At 46.7% G+C, this 17,406-nt stretch overlaps 1 protein-coding gene across 1 annotated transcript in view; it reads left to right on the top strand.

Moving 5' to 3' along the window:
* The window catches only part of RAD21L1 (RAD21 cohesin complex component like 1), a 744,671-nt gene that overhangs the window by 651,074 nt on the left and 76,191 nt on the right, over window positions 1-17,406 (top strand). The window lies entirely within an intron of this gene.

Below are 17,406 nucleotides of genomic sequence, written 5' to 3' on the forward strand. Positions count from 1 at the left end.
CTGATAATCTCATTCCTAACACACTCATATCACTCAATCATACTACTAACAGCCAGGTGTAATTGTTGCTGAAAATAACCACAAAGGTCCAAAAGATAACACTTTCAAAGAAAGAATCAGCGCTATCCAATCCACTCTGTCCACCAAGTTCCAGAGTGTAAACAAAAAGGTGGGAATATGAGCCAGGCTATCCAGTAATTGGACCTGAAGTTAATTTTAAAATAAACAAAATTGAATAATATTCAAACAAATAATAATAACAAAATTCCACATTAAAAATGAGTCATTTTTAATGTGGAATTTTGTTATTATTATTTGTTTGAATATTATTAAATTTTGTTTATTTTAAAATTAACTTCAGGTCCAATTATTGGATAGCCTGGCTCATATTCCCACCTTTTTGTTTACACTTTACGTGCCGTGGGATCTATTGAGTTCTCCACGTACGTGGATTCTCTTTACACCAAGTTCCAGAACCACAGGTAAATAGCAGGAAGCTTCCCGATCATTAACTTCAGGCTTCCATTGAATTTTCACAGTCATAAAGCATAAAGCAGTATTGTCAGTCTTTCATAGTGATGATTTTTTCTCTGTTCTCCCTTTCACTTCAAGTTCTTCGAATACATCAAAATTGGCAAAGGCACAAAATGTCCCAATTATTCAACAGCCATTAGACCAGTTGTTAGAACTCAATTGCTCCTGTGCTCCCCAGTGCGAGACCATGTTTCGTGCATCTTCCTCAGGAGAAGCAAATAGAATTCTTCGAAGACAAGCAGGCTGATTGTTCTCACATGTGGGTCGGCGTCCACGGCAGCCCCAGGAACGGAGATTTTCCAGCAAAATCTAAAAAAAGCTTTGCGACAGCCACCAGTGCGCTGGACAGACGCACTGTGCATGCGTGGCCATCTTCCCGCCTGCGCGCGTCCGTTCCCGCCTCAGTTTTTTCTTTTTACGCGGAGGAGAGTGGCTGCGTGTTGGTCTCTCTCCCTCAGGTCCCAGGAAAAACTTAGGCGTCCTTCATATTGTATTTACCGTTTTCTTTTTGTTTTATGTCGCCTTTTTTTATCTTTTTCTTTTCCAGTTTTACAAAAAAAAAAAGGAAACCCTCTTTTCTTAGTTTTTGTCCCCTGTTAAGTTTCCTTTTGTTTCCGTTGTGGCCTTCTTTCGCCGCTGCACCCGGGGGGGAGGGGGTACACAGTGGCGATCCGCCCCGGGTGGCAGCCGACCTAGGATCGCCACTGTTTACATCACACTACTTCCTTGAGCAGAATACCTGACGTAACAGCCAGTTCGTTCAGACAGTCCTGCAGAATTTGTTTGGTGTCTAGAATCCAACTCCACTCTCCTAGGCCCAGTCTTGTTCTGTCCCAGGCTGCTCCTTCACTACCAGTTTGTATATAATCTGGATTAATTGACTTCAAGGCCGCGACATTTCAAGTCCCTATTGTCCTAGTATTGTTTTCAGTGAGCCTGGTAGCTAGGAATTCCTATGTGTGAGAATACAACTGGCCTGCTTGTCCACAAAGAAAGCAAATTTACCCGTAGCAGGTGTTCTCCTAGGACAGCAGGTCAAGAATTCTCCCATCTTCCCTAGGAGTTGCCTTCTTCAGCTATACCATCTAACTGATGGACCCGCACTCGTGCATTAGACAGGAAGGCACCCAAGCTCACACAATGGAATGCTGCTGGAACTGTCTTTAGCTAATACACACTAGACAACTTTCGCACCATGCTTTGTCAAATGACATCACCCACATGTAAGAATACTTGGCCTGCTCTTCTTGAAGAACACCTGCTACAGGTAAGTAATTTCACTTTATTGCATGATAGACATTGGCACAGGCACAGACCCACTCTAACAGCTACCACACAGTAAAACCAGTAGCACAATGGCAAATGATGGTAGGGGCAGGAGCTGGGCATGACGTGGGCAGGTTGAAGGAGTGGTTGGCTGTGACAGGACCTATTTTGGTTCTGCACACTAGCTACTATGACTGCTTATAGCACAGCTGCACTTCCTGTCACCTCAAGAGGAGGCGGTAGGTGCGGCCATACTATCCAGTAGCACAGCTGCTCTCAGTGGAGGTACAGCAGTGCCCCCCCCCCCCCCCCCAATTTATGATCCAGTTCCCCATGAACTCTGATCTCTCCTCCTGGTCCACACCCCTATAGTAGCACAGGAACTGCTCCAGAATCTGGTTAGTCCTCTTAGTCTGACCATTAGACAAGGAAAACAACAGTTCTGCTTCTAACTGCTTGCAAAAGATCTTCCAGAGTTCACAGACAAATTAGGCAAGAGTCAGGGTAGGTTTATTAGCAGAGGGCAAACACCAAGATTCATCCTCCAAGAAGATACTCAGGAGACCTGTCTGAGGACAGGGTGAATAGGGAGTTCCAGGGTTTTATAGGTGCTGGAGGCCAATCAGCAGATGCATTTTACAGGAACCAATCAGAGCAGGTCATTCAGAGTGGACCCGTTGGAATGTGCCAGATCATCAGACTAGTGGCAGCATAAAGGGCAGGAAGAGGTAGGCGCTTACTTCCCATGTGGGACTAGCTTTCTGGGAAGGGAGGTAAGTGTATGATAGTAGGTAGCTTCCACTATTCTCCATTTCTCTTCCAAATATTTTCCTCACAATTTGTTTTTGTTCCTTACTTGAAAATTATTTCAAATTCCTATTTGACTGGCTTGGTATGTCCTGAGGACTGAGTTGAGAATCACTGGTCTAGAGTAACAAACATATTATCATCTGTCAAGCAGATTGTTCCATCTTGCATCATGACAGAATAATAATTCAACTTTAAATTCTAGGAATCAGGGTGCCAGACTTTTCTGGTTTCTCCCTCCCTCTCTCCATGATGATTGTCTCTGGTAGTCTGAAACATTAGTCCCTCACAGGCTGAAAATTGGAAGGGAGATTACGTCTAATGCTGAACTATTTATTCAGTACCTATGGAGGTACTAGAACAGTGCTTCGCAAACTTTTTTTCCTCAGTTGCACCCCCTAATCCAAAGCAGGAAGGCAATAGCAACAGAGGTGGCAACAGTCAGTTTAGAGCTTTTGAGTCAGTGTTCGTGAGTTTCCACTTTAACAGGAAACTCAGGTGGGAGGAGGGAGAAGAGCCTGTGAATATCCACTGACTCATAGGCCCCATTCTGACTTCCATTACTGGGCATAGGTTACAATGGAAGTCCAGATAAAGGAGGTGTGACTCCCAGACTAAGATGATACCTAGTATTGCCTCTAAGCATAGCAGGATCAATTTTCAAGTGAAGTCAGGTGTCTACGACTGTCGGTTAGAATTTTACACAGTAAACGTTTGGGCTTTGCTGGAGATAGGGGTAGTGTTAGTGTTGCACAGCATTTAGTGTGCATTATTGTCCATTAGCACATGCAAAGCTTAGACCGGAATCATCTATCCTTGAACTGACTAGATGTAGGATAATTTTCTGCCACAACCTAGCCAGCTAGTCTGCAGCTGAAAGTTAAATTTAGCAAGTTTGTAACCAGCTAAGTAGAGGCCGATAGTGTTTCGTATTCAACACCAAAACCGGACCAAAATCCAGGTTTGAGTTTCAGATGAAAATGCCTGTGCATTTTCAACTGAAACCAGAAATTCACCCCCCCCCCCCCCTTCCTGGGTCTATCTTGGAACGCCTGGTGATCTAGTGGCGTCTTCAAGGGCAGGAACGAACCCCACTTGTTTCTGCCCAGTGCTGCTGCTGCTCCATCACAATGGCTGCTGAGACTTTCTACAGTAGCTTGCAAGACTGCCATTGGAGATTCTGACAGCCATTTTGTGATTGGAATCAGCACTGGCAGGAGGCTTGCTCCTGTCAGTGCTGGTTCCAATCGCAAAATGGCTGCCAGGACTCCCTTTGGCATCCATTGCAATGGAATGGCAGCTTTGTGGCAGGAACTAGTAGGGTTCGTTCCTGCCCCCAACGACACCACTTGACCACCAGGCCTTCAGGAGGGCCTACAGGTGGGTGAGGGGGAAGTGACTGCAGAGGTGGAGAGAGAGGGTGGACACTGCTGGGGGATCAGCTCAGGAATGGAACTTTTTTGTTCATATGTGAGGAAAGGAATGGGGGGAGTTTCATTTATGGTTTCAGTTTCTGCTGAAACCAAGCAGCCAATTTTGGTTGCAGATTTGATTTTGTCAGAAACCAAAGATCCTGGGTTCAGTCAACCGCTACAGCTAAGTATTCGTTCATAAAATCAGCCCAGTAAGTTTCAGGCCTGATGATAGGGTATATTCCTGTTTTAGCAGTTGTTTTTCTCCCAGGTTGTACTTTTGGCATAGTCGGCATGATTTTTGGGCTTTTGCACCCTCTGGGGTTAAAATTTTTTCACGTTTTGTCCGGAAAATTGAACTATTGAGTTTGATCTATATCCTGAAAAATTTCTCAGCAGGTTCAAGTAAAGGTTCTAGTCCCAGAATAATAAAGTTTGTTTTGAGAGTGGCCTTGTTTGCTAGGGCTGTGGGGTTTCCCTGTCTTGATCAGCATCCACTGACTGCTGGAGAGAAACAAGAAGATGGAGAATCCTGATGAAGAAGGAGAAAAGAGCCAGATAGATGAAATTCGGGAGCTGAAACATTGGATGGAGAACAGATTGGCACCACAAATTATCACCAGCACAGTCGTGATCCCTCAGGAGAAGTCAATCCCTGAATTTCATAGCTTTCCTTGCAAGCCAGAAGACCTAAGCATAGAAGATTGGATTGATAAGGTAAAAATTGCCTTGAAGATTCTTAAGGTTCCTACTGAAGATCAGGCGGAGGTGGTGCGTGACTGGGTGAAAGGCTTGGCTGCTGACACCATCAAGTATATGGTGCCCAGAAGGGACAGCTGGCTTGAATCTATCTTTGAAACCTTGAAAGAAGTTTATGGAGACAAGGTCCCACTGGTTATCCGAATGCAGGAGTTCTTTAACTGTAAGCAGGAGGGAAATGAGACAATTTGTGTATTTGCTTACAAGTTACAAGAGAAGTTGGAAGTGGTGCTTAAAAGGAATAAGAGACGTTTGGGAGAACCAGAAGAGACCCTCAAGGAACAGTTTGTGTATGGACTGAAGGATGAGAGCCTGAAAAGAGAAATGATCAGCAAGATGGAAGACCACCCTGGTATTGATTTCACCGACTTAATGATGTCCGCAATTAAGTGGGCAGGAGAAAAAAGAGTTCCTCACAAGTTTGAAGAAGCAGTTCCAGCTCAAGTCTTACAGAGGAAAACTGGAACAGGAGATTCCTTAACACCATCTCAAGGTGAATCAAATGATGTGGGTGCAATAGGACAGCTTGTTCGAATTCTTGAAGAAGAGTGGGCTTATCAACGGAGAGAGAGAGAGAGAAGGAAAGAGAGAGAACAGAACAATTTCAGAAGTCACGGAATGCCAGTTCAACAAGGCTACGTGAGTAACCGTGATAGAAGACAGCCTCTGAGAAATGGAAGTAGGGATTTTATTTGCTACAAGTGTGGAGAACCAGGACACATTGCCAGGCAATGTAAAAGCGAGCGGGTGCAGTTGCAAAGAAGAGACCTTGATAAAGGAGAGACTAGCCTGTATAGAGGTCCTGAAGTGGCAAGTACAAGTTCTGACAGCATATCCCCCAAAACTGTGTCTGATATGGCTGGTGCCTCTGGAGGTGGTGGACTTGGCAAAACACTTGTAAGAACCCTAAATCTTGGGTCATGTGAAGAACCGGAAGCAGAAGAATGGGAGCAACTCCGAGATCAAGCGATTGGAGAATGCCCTAAGTTAAGCATCAAGATTGATGGAGTGGATACACTGTGTGTAGTGGATACAGGATCTACAGTTTCTACCATATATGCAAGTCACTTCTATAAGCATTTCAAAAACCCTGCTGAGCTCAAGGAAGTCAACTGGATTACAGTGTCTGTGGCAAATGGCACAGAACTACCAGTGCCAGGCTACATCTTTGCAGATGTCCAATGTATGGGACAGGTAGTTCCTTCACATTGCATTTTTATAGTGCGTGACAACTTCAGAAATGGAAAAGTAGAGGAGACTGAAGCTCCAGGAATTCTTGATATGAACGTGATCAAGCATCTGGAAGGTGTGTTTAAGAACATTATGTCCTTCACTGGGAAGTCAGGTCAAGTTTCTAGAATTATGACAGACATCGCAGAAGCGAAACAGTTTGATGAGTGGGATACTGATGAACGCTTGGGTTTTGTGAAGTTAGCTAGCAAAAGCCCGATAGTTATCCCACCCATGTCCGAGAAGATCCTCCCAGGAAAATGTCAAAGAGTAAGAGGATTTTGGGCCTGCAATGTAGTAGTCTCAGCCACCAGAAAAGTTAACCTGCCAGATAAAGTATTGGTTGCTAACGCTTTAGCAAGTCCAAATCGAGGCTTTGTGTCTATGAGAATGATGAATGTGAGTGAGAAAAACATTGTTCTTCCTGCTAGGACCAGAGTGGCAGAGTTATTTAAGCCAAATGAAGTGCTGACACCAGGCAGAGTGGCGGTGATCGCTGAAGAAATTCCTGAGAACATTGCTGAGGGGTGGATGCAACAACTTCCTCCAGTAAATGCTGATTGGGAGATGCTGGCTGAATCACAGTCTTTGGTCTAGAAGAATGCAATAAAAGGTGCTGTAAAGTCACAATCCTCTAGGGTAAAAAGTGATACACTGCCTGATAATTTAAAAGCAGAATTCTATTTGAAAGACAGTCAAAGAAGAGACCCAGGGTTATCCAGAATAATAAAGGCACTGGAGTCTGGAGAGCAACTAGACATGTCTGCCTTGTCTGCAGTAGAGAAAAAGTTGTGGAAACAACGAGAGAGACTGAGGCTGAATAAGGAAATACTTTTCCGCAAGTATGAAGATTGCAGAACAGGAATTGATGTTTTCCAAATTGTAGTGCCTCAAGAGTTTTAAAAAGAGTTGTTAGAGACTTACCATGCAGGACATTTTGCTGCTGACACAACCTTAAAAAATCCGAGAAAGACCTATTACTGGGTGGATATGAAACAGCACATAGATGATTGGATCAGGAATTGTAAACGTTGTTTCTATGCCAAGGAACTGTTACCAAGAAATAAGGAGACCTTGCAGTTTCACAGCCTTTGGAGGTGCTAGCCATAGATTTCACGGTGCTGGAGAGAGACACAAAGGGATTTGAAAATGTCCTAGTCATGACTGACATGTTCACCCGCTTCACCATTGCTGTGCCCACCAAGAATCAGACTGCCAGAACAGTTGCTAAGATGTTAGTGACCCGCTGGTTTACAGTTCACGGATGCCCAGAAAGAATACATTCTGACCAAGGGAGGGCATTCGAATCACAGGTGATCAAAGAGTTATGCTCATGGTATGGTGTTAAGAAGACCAGAACCACTCCATACCATCCTCAGTGCAATGGGCGCTGTGCGAGATTTCATAGAACGATGCATTCTATATTGAAGACCTTTGCAGAGAAGAAAAAGAGAAGTTGGTCTGACTATCTACCTGAATTGAATCAAATTTACAACAGTAGTATACATAGTTCCACAGGATTCACACTCACTCAACTTTTACTTGGAAGAGAGTCGCTTCTCCCTTATCACTCTTTCCTTCCAGAAGAGCCCGAAGAAACAGTGGAAAGTATCAATGAATGGTTAAAAAGACACGAAGAAAAGATGAAGGGATTGCAAGGGATTGCAACAGCCATATCGGAGGAGCGTGGCCAAAAGATGAAAAGATACTATGATCAGCGTGCCAAGGGAGAATCTCTTTCAGTTGGTCAGTGGGTATTGATCAGAAAACTGGGCATCAGGAGTAGACATAAGATTCAGGATATATGGAAAGAAACTCCATATGAGATCATTGAAATATTTGGTGAAAATAAAAATGTTTTTCGCTTACGAAACAAGGCTGGGGAAATAAAAACCTTTCACTGGGATCATTTAAAATTGTATCCTTGGGATGTAGAAGACACATTAGATGACCCAGTACCTCAGAAGGCAATCCCTAAGAAAACGTCTGTAATGGTTGAAAAAGATACTGTAATACCTGAAAAAACAACCACTGAACAAAAATGGTATGTTATACATAGTTATATTAGAATTGAGAATGTGAATAGAGAGATAGATTCTGATGTGGCTGATGTTGAAAGTGTGAGAAGTGATACAGAATTTGATCTGACTGATATAGATGTGAGTGAGATAACAACTGAACCTACACGTTGTTCTTCCAGGTCAACAAAAGGAAAATGTCCTACCTTTCTCAGCGAACATTATGTCTTGAAATGAAACTGGTTGTAAGAAATGTAGTACATGTTTTGATCTGAAGTTGGAATATTTGTGTGAAATGTTGGGGACAACATTTGGTTAAAGAGGGCACGAATGCAACCCGGTGGGTTATATTTTTTTTTTATCTTTACATTTTTTTTATTTATCATTTTACTTAATTACATTTACATTTATCACGTAAATGTAAGGAAAAACAGAAATTAATACAAGGAAAAAGAAAAAACATTTTCTCTCAACTATATATATAATTGTCCTCATTGGGGGATCCAAGATCAGGAAAACAATCTCAAAGAAAATAAGAAAAACACCAAGTGGTTAATCTTACAAATTCATATTTTCTGAGGAAGGAAGGTTAATCGGTAATTGCAGCCGGTACAATGGTAACTAAAGGAAGTTGCTGCAGAGGGTTCTTCATCTGTTCTTTTAACTCCACAAACTCTTGTAATTTCTTGGGTTCAACAAATAAGTAATAAGGAAATAAAACAGTTACAAGGGAATCGCTCTAGGAAGGTCCCACCTAGGGCAATGATTCTTGGCTTAAAAGCCAAGAGTTCACACCTCCTAGTCTGCGATTCCCTTGATATATCAGGAAATATATTTATCTTTGAACCCAAAAAACTATCAGCCATATATCGGAAATACAATTTCAAAACATTGTTCCTATCTATATCAAAGGCAAAAGTCACTAGTAATATAACTCTATATAGGGTTATATTTATTTTTTATTTTTACCTGGGTTCCCAGAGATTGTTGGTGGTCAGTGTTGTGACTCCAGAAGCAGTTCTGGACTTCCTGCATGGAGCTGCTCTGTCTGAGGCTTGCCCCAATGCTCTGAGTGTTGGACGAAAGTCTGTAAATGTATTTAAATGTGTGTTTAAACATAAAAAAATACACTGTATGTATAGTTTGAGGGCACCAATGATTGTGGGATGTTTTGATCTGATTGTATAGAAATGTTATGGGGTTTTGTCTGAAAGTATAGTTTTTCTATTATTTCCTAAGGAAAGTTATTTTCCAAAATGGAGATTGTGAAAAAATGTTAATTAGTGTCCATGAGGCAAACACCCTGTGTTCTGACACCTTATTGGCCAGCAGAGGTCAGCTGGTGATTCAGAGACCCAGTGTCCCTTGGCAACGCCTTGCCAGGAAGTGGAAGAGGGGGCTGAAGACACTGGAGTCGAAATATGTGTTTGGGAGAGCTCTGAGTGCATGACAGGATTTCTAGGCAAAAAAGTGTGTGAAAGTAAGTTTTTCTGTGCGCTTTAAATTCCTGCATACAGGTGAAGAGAGTTGAAGGTGAAAAGTGTTGGATTTGAGCAGAGAAAGAAAGTTCTAAAACTGATGGGTTTTTTTGTGTACTCTTTAAGTATCTGAAAGGGAATTTCTCTGCTAGTGTTTAGTGCTGAAACACTGGCTGGATGCAGGTGAAGTGTGCTGAAGGTGATTTGAACAAGAGAAAGAAAGAACTAAACTGTTTTTTGTGTGTTGTTTAAAAGTTTTACAATTAAGATTGTGGTGGAGAGACCCTATGCAAGGTTGTGTAAGACAGATTTATGGAAGTGGATTAATCCCAGTTCTCCGAGGACAAGCAGGCTGCTTGTTCTCACTGATGGGTGACGTCCATGGCAGCCCCTCCAATCGGAAACTTCACTAGCAAAGTCCTTTGCTAGTCCTCGCGCGCCACGCGCACCGCGCATGTGTGACTGTCTTCCCGCCCAAACCGGCTCGTGTTCGTCAGTCTTCTTTTGTCTGCGCTTGGGACGGTCGTGTTTGCGCCATTTCGCACCCCTCAAAGTTGACCCTCGCGCGTCTTCGCAATTTTCCCAAAAAAAAAAAAAAAACAAGATCTCGGTCTTGTCCCTTCCCGTGTGTCCAGTTTGTTTCCCCGACGTAAGTTTCCTTTTGCTTTCGGGGTAGGCCTTTTTTGTGGCCTCGGTACGGGTTTTTTCTCTCTCCCTTATTTTGGTGCCCTTCGTCGCCATTACGCATTTTGATTTTGCCGGCGTGATTTTTCCGCCCATGTCATCGAAGTCTCCCAGCGGCTTCAAGAAGTGCACCCAGTGCGCCCGGGTAATCTCGCTCACTGATAGGCACGCTTCGTGTCTTCAGAGTCTGGGGGCTGGGCACCGCCCGCAGGCCTGTAGTCTTTGTGCTCTTTTACAAAAGAGGACTCAGGTTGCGAGATTAGCCCAGTGGACCGTGTTGTTCTCGGGCTCTTCGTCGACAACAGCACGGGAGTCATCGAGTGCATCGACGTCGGCAGCATCAAGACCTTCGACCTCGGCATCGACTGTATCGACAGCATTGAGGTATCGACCCTCTGCATCGTCGGTACCGAGACATCGGAAGGCTGCGTCGGCATCGGTGGTATCGGGATCTCCGCAGTTGCTTATGTCGTTGGACGGTGGTGCTTCAACTGGAGTGCAGGTGAGGGCTGTCCATTCCCCTGCTGGTGGTGGTGAGCCTTCAGGTGGGTCTCCCCCTACCCTGAGGGCTCCCGCGGTACAGCACCCCCGAGACCGACCTTCTTTGCCCTCAGCCCCGAGGAAGAGACGGCTGGATTCTACGTCCTCCTCATCGGTACCGGGAAGCTCCGGTGACATGCTTCGTCTGAAAAAATAAAAGAAGCATCGACACTGGTCCCCTTCCCGCGTCGGTACCGAGAGCTCTGGGTCGCCGAGGGAGTCGGCACCCAGTAGGCATCGGCACCGAGAGGACCGCTCACCCTCTGTTCAGGAGGTGTTGATGCGCTCCACCTTGGACAGCCCGGAACAGCCTCCATGCCCGGAACAGACTCTGACCTCGACGCCTGCATCGGCTTCCATGTCTTTCTCCACAGCTGCTCTGCACGAGAGTCTCCGGGCCATTCTCCCAGAGATCCTGAGAGAGCTGTTGCGCCCTTCTCCTCCGGTACCGGGGGTGCTTGCGCCTCCGGTACCGTCGAGTGAGGCGCCGGCTGGCCCCTTGCCTGGGGTGAGGTCTCCGACATTGGTACCGCTTGTGGTATCGACTGTGGCCGCCTCCCAGGAAGGCTCCCCGACGACGTCGGCGGAGGGAGCTTCGCCGGTGCAGGCGAGGGAGTCTACCTCTCGACGATCTCACCGTGGCCGTGTTTCCACGGAGTCGAGTCGGGCACGGCTTCAGACACAGGTTCATGAACTTGTGTCTGATACCAATGGTGAGGCCTCATGGGAGGAGGAGGAGGACATCAGATATTTCTCTGATGAGGAGTCTGATGGCCTTCCTTCTGATCCCACTCCCTCCCCTAAGAGGCAGCTTTCTCCTCCCGAGAGTCTGTCCTTTGCGGCCTTTGTCCGGGAGATGTCTACGGCCATCCCCTTCCCGGTGGTCGTGGAGGATGAGCCCAGGGCTGAAATGTTTGAGCGCTTGGACTATCCTTCTCCACCTAAGGAAGCGTCCACAGTACCCATGCATCATGTCCTAAAAAAGACATTGCTGGCGAACTGGACCAAGCCTCTAAGTAATCCCCACATTCCCAAGAAGATCGATTTGGCCCTAAAGAAGGCTAAGAGTTCTAGGGAGCATGCTTCGGCGCCCCCGGGCAAGGACTCTAGAACCTTAGACTCCTTTGGGAGGAAGGCCTACCATTCTTCTATGCTCGTGGCCAAAATTCAGTCTTACCAGCTCTACACGAGCATCCATATGCGGAACAATGTGCGGCAGTTGGCAGGCTTGATGGACAAGATCCCTCCTGAGCAAGCCAAGCCGTTTCAGGAGGTGGTCAGGCAGCTGAAGGCGTGCAGAAAATTCTTGGCCAGAGGGGTATATGATACCTTTGATGTTGCATCCAGGGCCGCTGCTCAAGGTGTGGTGATGCGCAGACTCTCATGGCTGCGTGCCTCCGACCTGGAGAATAGAATCCAGCAGCGGATTGCGGACTCCCCTTGCCGAGCGGACAACATTTTTGGAGAAAAAGTGGAACAGGTGGTAGAGCAGCTTCACCAGCGGGATACCGCTTTCGACAAGTTCTCCCGCCGGCAGCCTTCAGCATCTACCTCCTCAGGTAGACGTTTTTATGGGGGAAGGAAGACCGTTCCCTACTCTTCTGGTAAGCGTAGGTACAATCCTCCTCGACAGCCTGCGGCCCAGGCTAAGCCCCAGCGCGCTCGCTCTCGTCAGCAGCGTGCGCCTCAGCAAGGCCCCACGGCTCCCCAGCAAAAGCAGGGGGCGAGCTTTTGACTGGCTCCAGCAGAGCATAGCCGACATCAACGTATCAGTGCCGGGCGACCTGCCGGTCGGAGGGAGGTTGAAAGTTTTTCACCAAAGGTGGCCTCTCATAACCTCCGACCGTTGGGTTCTTCAAATAGTCCGGCAAGGATACACCCTCAATTTGGCCTCAAAACCTCCAAATTGCCCATCGGGAGCTCAATCCTACAGCTTCCAACACAAGCAGGTACTTGCAGAGGAACTCTCCGCCCTTCTCAGCGCCAATGCGGTCGAGCCCGTGCCATCCGGGCAAGAAGGGCTGGGATTCTATTCCAGGTACTTCCTTGTGGAAAAGAAAACAGGGGGGATGCGTCCCATCCTAGACCTAAGGGCCCTGAACAAATATCTGGTCAAGGAAAAGTTCAGGATGCTTTCCCTGGGCACCCTACTCCCCATGATTCAGGAAAACGACTGGCTATGCTCTCTGGACTTGAAGGACGCCTACACGCACATCCCGATACTGCCAGCTCACAGGCAGTATCTGCGATTTCAGCTGGGCACACGTCACTTCCAGTACTGTGTGCTACCCTTTGGGCTCGCCTCTGCGCCCAGAGTGTTCCCTTCTCCACTACTGCCAACTTCAGACTTCGCGCCTTCTGTCTCGCTGCACCCTACGCCTGGAATAAACTTCCTGAGCCCCTACGTCTTGCCCCATCCTTGGCCACCTTTAAATCTGGACTGAAAGCCCACCTCTTTAACATTGCTTTTGACTCGTAACCACTTGTAACCACTCGCCTCCACCTACCCTCCTCTCTTCCTTCCCGTTCACATTAATTGATTTGATTTGCTTATTTTTTATTTTTTGTCTATTAGATCGTAAGCTCTTTGAGCAGGGACTGTCTTTCTTCTATGTTTGTGCAGCGCTGCGTATGCCTTGTAGCACTATAGAAATGCTAAATAGTAGTAGTAGTAGTGTTCATGAAGTGCCTGGCTGTAGTAGCAGCGGCGCTTTGCAGGCTGGGAGTACACATGTTCCCCTATCTCGACGATTGGCTGGTGAAGAACACATCCGAGGCAGGAGCTCTACAGTCCATGCAGATGACTATTCGCCTCCTGGAGCTACTGGGGTTTGTGATAAATTATCCAAAGTCCCATCTTCTCCCAGTACAGAGACTCGAATTCATAGGAGCTCTGCTGGATTCTCGGACGGCTCGTGCCTATCTCCCAGAGACGAGAGCCAACAACTTGTTGTCCCTCGTCTCTCGGGTGCGAGCGTCCCAGCAGATCACAGCTTGGCAGATGTTGAGATTGCTGGGCCACATGGCCTCCACAGTTCATGTGACTCCCATGGCCCGCCTTCACATGCGATCTGCTCAATGGACCCTAGCTTCCCAGTGGTTTCAGGCTGCTGGGGATCTAGAAGACGTGATCCACCTGTCCACAAGTTTTCTCAAATCCCTGTATTGGTGGACGATTTGGTCCAATTTGACTCTGGGACGTCCTTTCCAAATTCCTCAGCCACAAAAAGTGCTGACTACGGATGCATCTCTCCTGGGGTGGGGAGCTCATGTCGATGGGCTTCACACCCAGGGAAGCTGGTCCCTCCAGGAACGCGATCTGCAGATCAATCTCCTGGAGTTACGAGCGGTCTGGAACACTCTGAAGGCTTTCAGAGATCGGCTGTCCCACCAAATTATCCAAATTCAGACAGACAACCAGGTTGGCATGTATTACATCAACAAGCAGGGGGGCACCGGATCTCGCCCCCTGTCAGGAAGCCGTCAGCATGTGGCTGTGGGCTCGCCGTCACGGCATGGTGCTCCAAGCCACATATCTGGCAGGCGTAAACAACAGTCTGGCCGACAGGTTGAGCAGGATTATGCAACCTCACGAGTGGTCGCTCAACAGAGTAGTGCGCCAGATCTTCCAGGTGTGGGGCACCCCCTTGGTAGATCTCTTTGCATCTCGAGCCAACCACAAAGTCCCTCAGTTCTGTTCCAGACTTCAGGCCCATGGCAGGCTGGCATCGGATGCCTTCCTCCTGGACTGGGGGGAAGGTCTGCTGTATGCTTATCCTCCCATACCTCTGGTGGGGAAGACTTTGTTGAAACTCAAGCAAGACCAAGGCACCATGATTCTGATTGCTCCCTTTTGGCCACGTCAGATCTGGTTCCCTCTTCTTCTGGAGTTGTCCTCCGAAGAACCGTGGAGATTGGAGTGTTTTCCGACCCTCATCACGCAGGACGAAGCGGCGCTTCTGCATCCCAACCTCCGGTCTCTGGCTCTCACGGCCTGGATGTTGAGAGCGTAGACTTTGCCTCTTTGGGTCTGTCAGAGGGTGTCTCCCGTATCTTGCTTGCTTCCAGGAAAGATTCCACTAAGAGGAGTTACTTCTTTTTATGGAGGAGGTTTGCCGTCTGGTGTGACAGCAAGGCCCTAGATCCTCGCTCTTGTCCTACACAGACCCTGCTTGACTACCTTCTGCACTTGTCTGAGTCTGGTCTCAAGACCAACTCTGTAAGGGTTCACCTTAGTGCAATCAGTGCATACCATTACCGTGTGGAAGGTAAGCCGATCTCAGGACAGCCTTTAGTTGTTCGCTTCATGAGAGGTTTGCTTTTGTCAAAGCCCCCCGTCAAACCTCCTACAGTGTCATGGGATCTCAATGTCATTCTCACCCAGCTGATGAAACCTCCTTTTGAGCCACTGAACTCCTGCCATCTGAAGTACTTGACCTGGAAGGTCATTTTCTTGGTGGCAGTTACTTCAGCTTGTAGGGTCAGTGAGCTTCAGGCCCTGGTAGCCCAGGCCCCTTACACCAAACAGAGTAGTCCTCCGCACTCACCCTAAGTTCTTGCCAAAGGTAGTGTCGGAGTTCCATCTGAACCAGTCAATTGTCTTGCCAACATTTTTTCCCCGTCCTCATTCCTGCCCTGCTGAACGTCAGCTGCACACATTGGACTGCAAAAGAGCATTGGCCTTCTATCTGGAGCGGACACAGCCCAACAGACAGTCCGCCCAATTGTTTGTTTCTTTTGATCCCAACAGGAGGGGAGTGGCTGTGGGGAAACGCACCATATCCAATTGGCTAGCAGATTGCATTTCCTTCACTTACTGGCTCTTGAGGGTCATGTCACGGCTCACAATGTCAGAGCCATGGCTGCGTCAGTGGCCCACTTGAGTCAGTCACTATTGAAGAGATCTGCAAAGCTGCGACGTGGTCATCTGTCCACACATTCACATCTCATTACTGCCTGCAGCAGGATACCCAACGCGCCAGTCGGTTCGGGCTGTTAGTGCTTCAGAATCTGTTCGGGGTTTAGAATCCAACTCCACCCCCCTAGGCCCATGTTTATTCTGTTCCAGGCTACACTCTCAGTTAGTTGGATAAATTGTTAGGTCAATCTCAGTTATGTCCTCGCCGTTGCGAGGCCCAATTGACCATGTTTGTTGTTTTGAGTGAGCCTGGGGGCTAGGGATACCCCATCAGTGAGAACAAGCAGCCTGCTTGTCCTCGGAGAAAGCGAATGCTACATACCTGTAGAAGGTATTCTCCGAGGACAGCAGGCTGATTGTTCTCACAAACCCGCCCGCCTCCCCTTTGGAGTTGTGTCTTCCCTGTCTTTGTCTTGCTACATATGGGACTGACGAACACGAGCCGGTTCGGGCGGGAAGACGGCCGCGCATGCGCGGTGCGCATGGCGCGCGAGGACTAGCAAAGGACTTTGCTAGTGAAGTTTCCGATTGGAGGGGCTGCCGTGGACGTCACCCATCAGTGAGAACAATCAGCCTGCTGTCCTCGGAGAATACCTTCTACAGATATGTAGCATTCGCTTTAAGCCACTAGGAAAACTGGTCTCCAAGCTTAAGGTTAGGCTTGCAGTTTGTGTGTTCACATGCTGGTGCACTAGAGTGGAAGATTGCATGAATTTGGAGAGACAAAGATGCTGAGAGCTGTGTGACTGCAAGATCCAATGAAGAGTGTCTTTCCTTAGTTAGGGAACTCAGTACAAGAACAGAGAAACTAATTAAGGTTATATAATTATTATTTATTTTGTTAGTTAGCTAGCCACAGTTATCCCTGAATCCTAGCTAGTGCTGTTCCTGCTGCTATTGATTGTAAGCTCTTTGAGCAGGGACTGTCTTTCTTCTATTTTTGTGCAGCGCTGCGTACGCCTTGTAGCGCTATAGAAATGCTAAATAGTAGTAGTAGTGCTGTTAGTCAGGAAGGAAGGTTTTTTTGTTGATTTCATTTAAAGGGTGAGGCAGTAGGTTCCTGTACTGAAGAGAAGATCCTGAGCTCCAACATACAAGGGGGAAGAACAAAGAAGCTTCAAGAAGGGCCAAAGATGAGTCTTCACTCCTATGCAAAAGGACACTGAAAGGTCACAGTTTAATCTGACTTACCTGTTGTAGAGACTGAATCTGGGTGTTCACACCTAAAAGACAAAGTAATTCAAAATAATTGATTCTTGAGACTCACAACATAAAGGAAATTTATAGATTGAGAGAGAACAAATAAGATACTTTGGTTAATACTTGTCTGTTGGTTTCACTGTTGTTCTACTGCTGCACCTGTAAGAAAAAATTATGCTATTAGTTTATGTATAAATGTATTTTTATGTTACAAAGAACCTAATGTATTAAGAACATCATTTTTTCATACCCCAAATTGGGTTTAAATAAACAACTAGTAACTTGTACTTACCATCTGTCTGGTTACTGGGTCTTAAAATCCTTTTAGTTTTCTTTCCCTTCCATGGTCTAGGACTTTGGAGGCGAGGTTAGTTTAATTGTCTCCGAGCTCAGAGGTGAACTGCAGGCTTGAGGTATTCGGCCACGGGTAATAGTAGAGTTTGCAGGGCCTTCTGGGACGAGGAAGCTACAGTACAAATCTTTTCCTGCTCATTATTTTATGGGAGATTTTTAATTTTATTTTGGCTTTGGGAAATATTCATCTTTGTATTTTGTATTGT

This window comes from Microcaecilia unicolor, chromosome 8 (genome assembly GCF_901765095.1).
Source record: "Microcaecilia unicolor chromosome 8, aMicUni1.1, whole genome shotgun sequence".
NCBI classification, from domain to species: domain Eukaryota; kingdom Metazoa; phylum Chordata; class Amphibia; order Gymnophiona; family Siphonopidae; genus Microcaecilia; species Microcaecilia unicolor.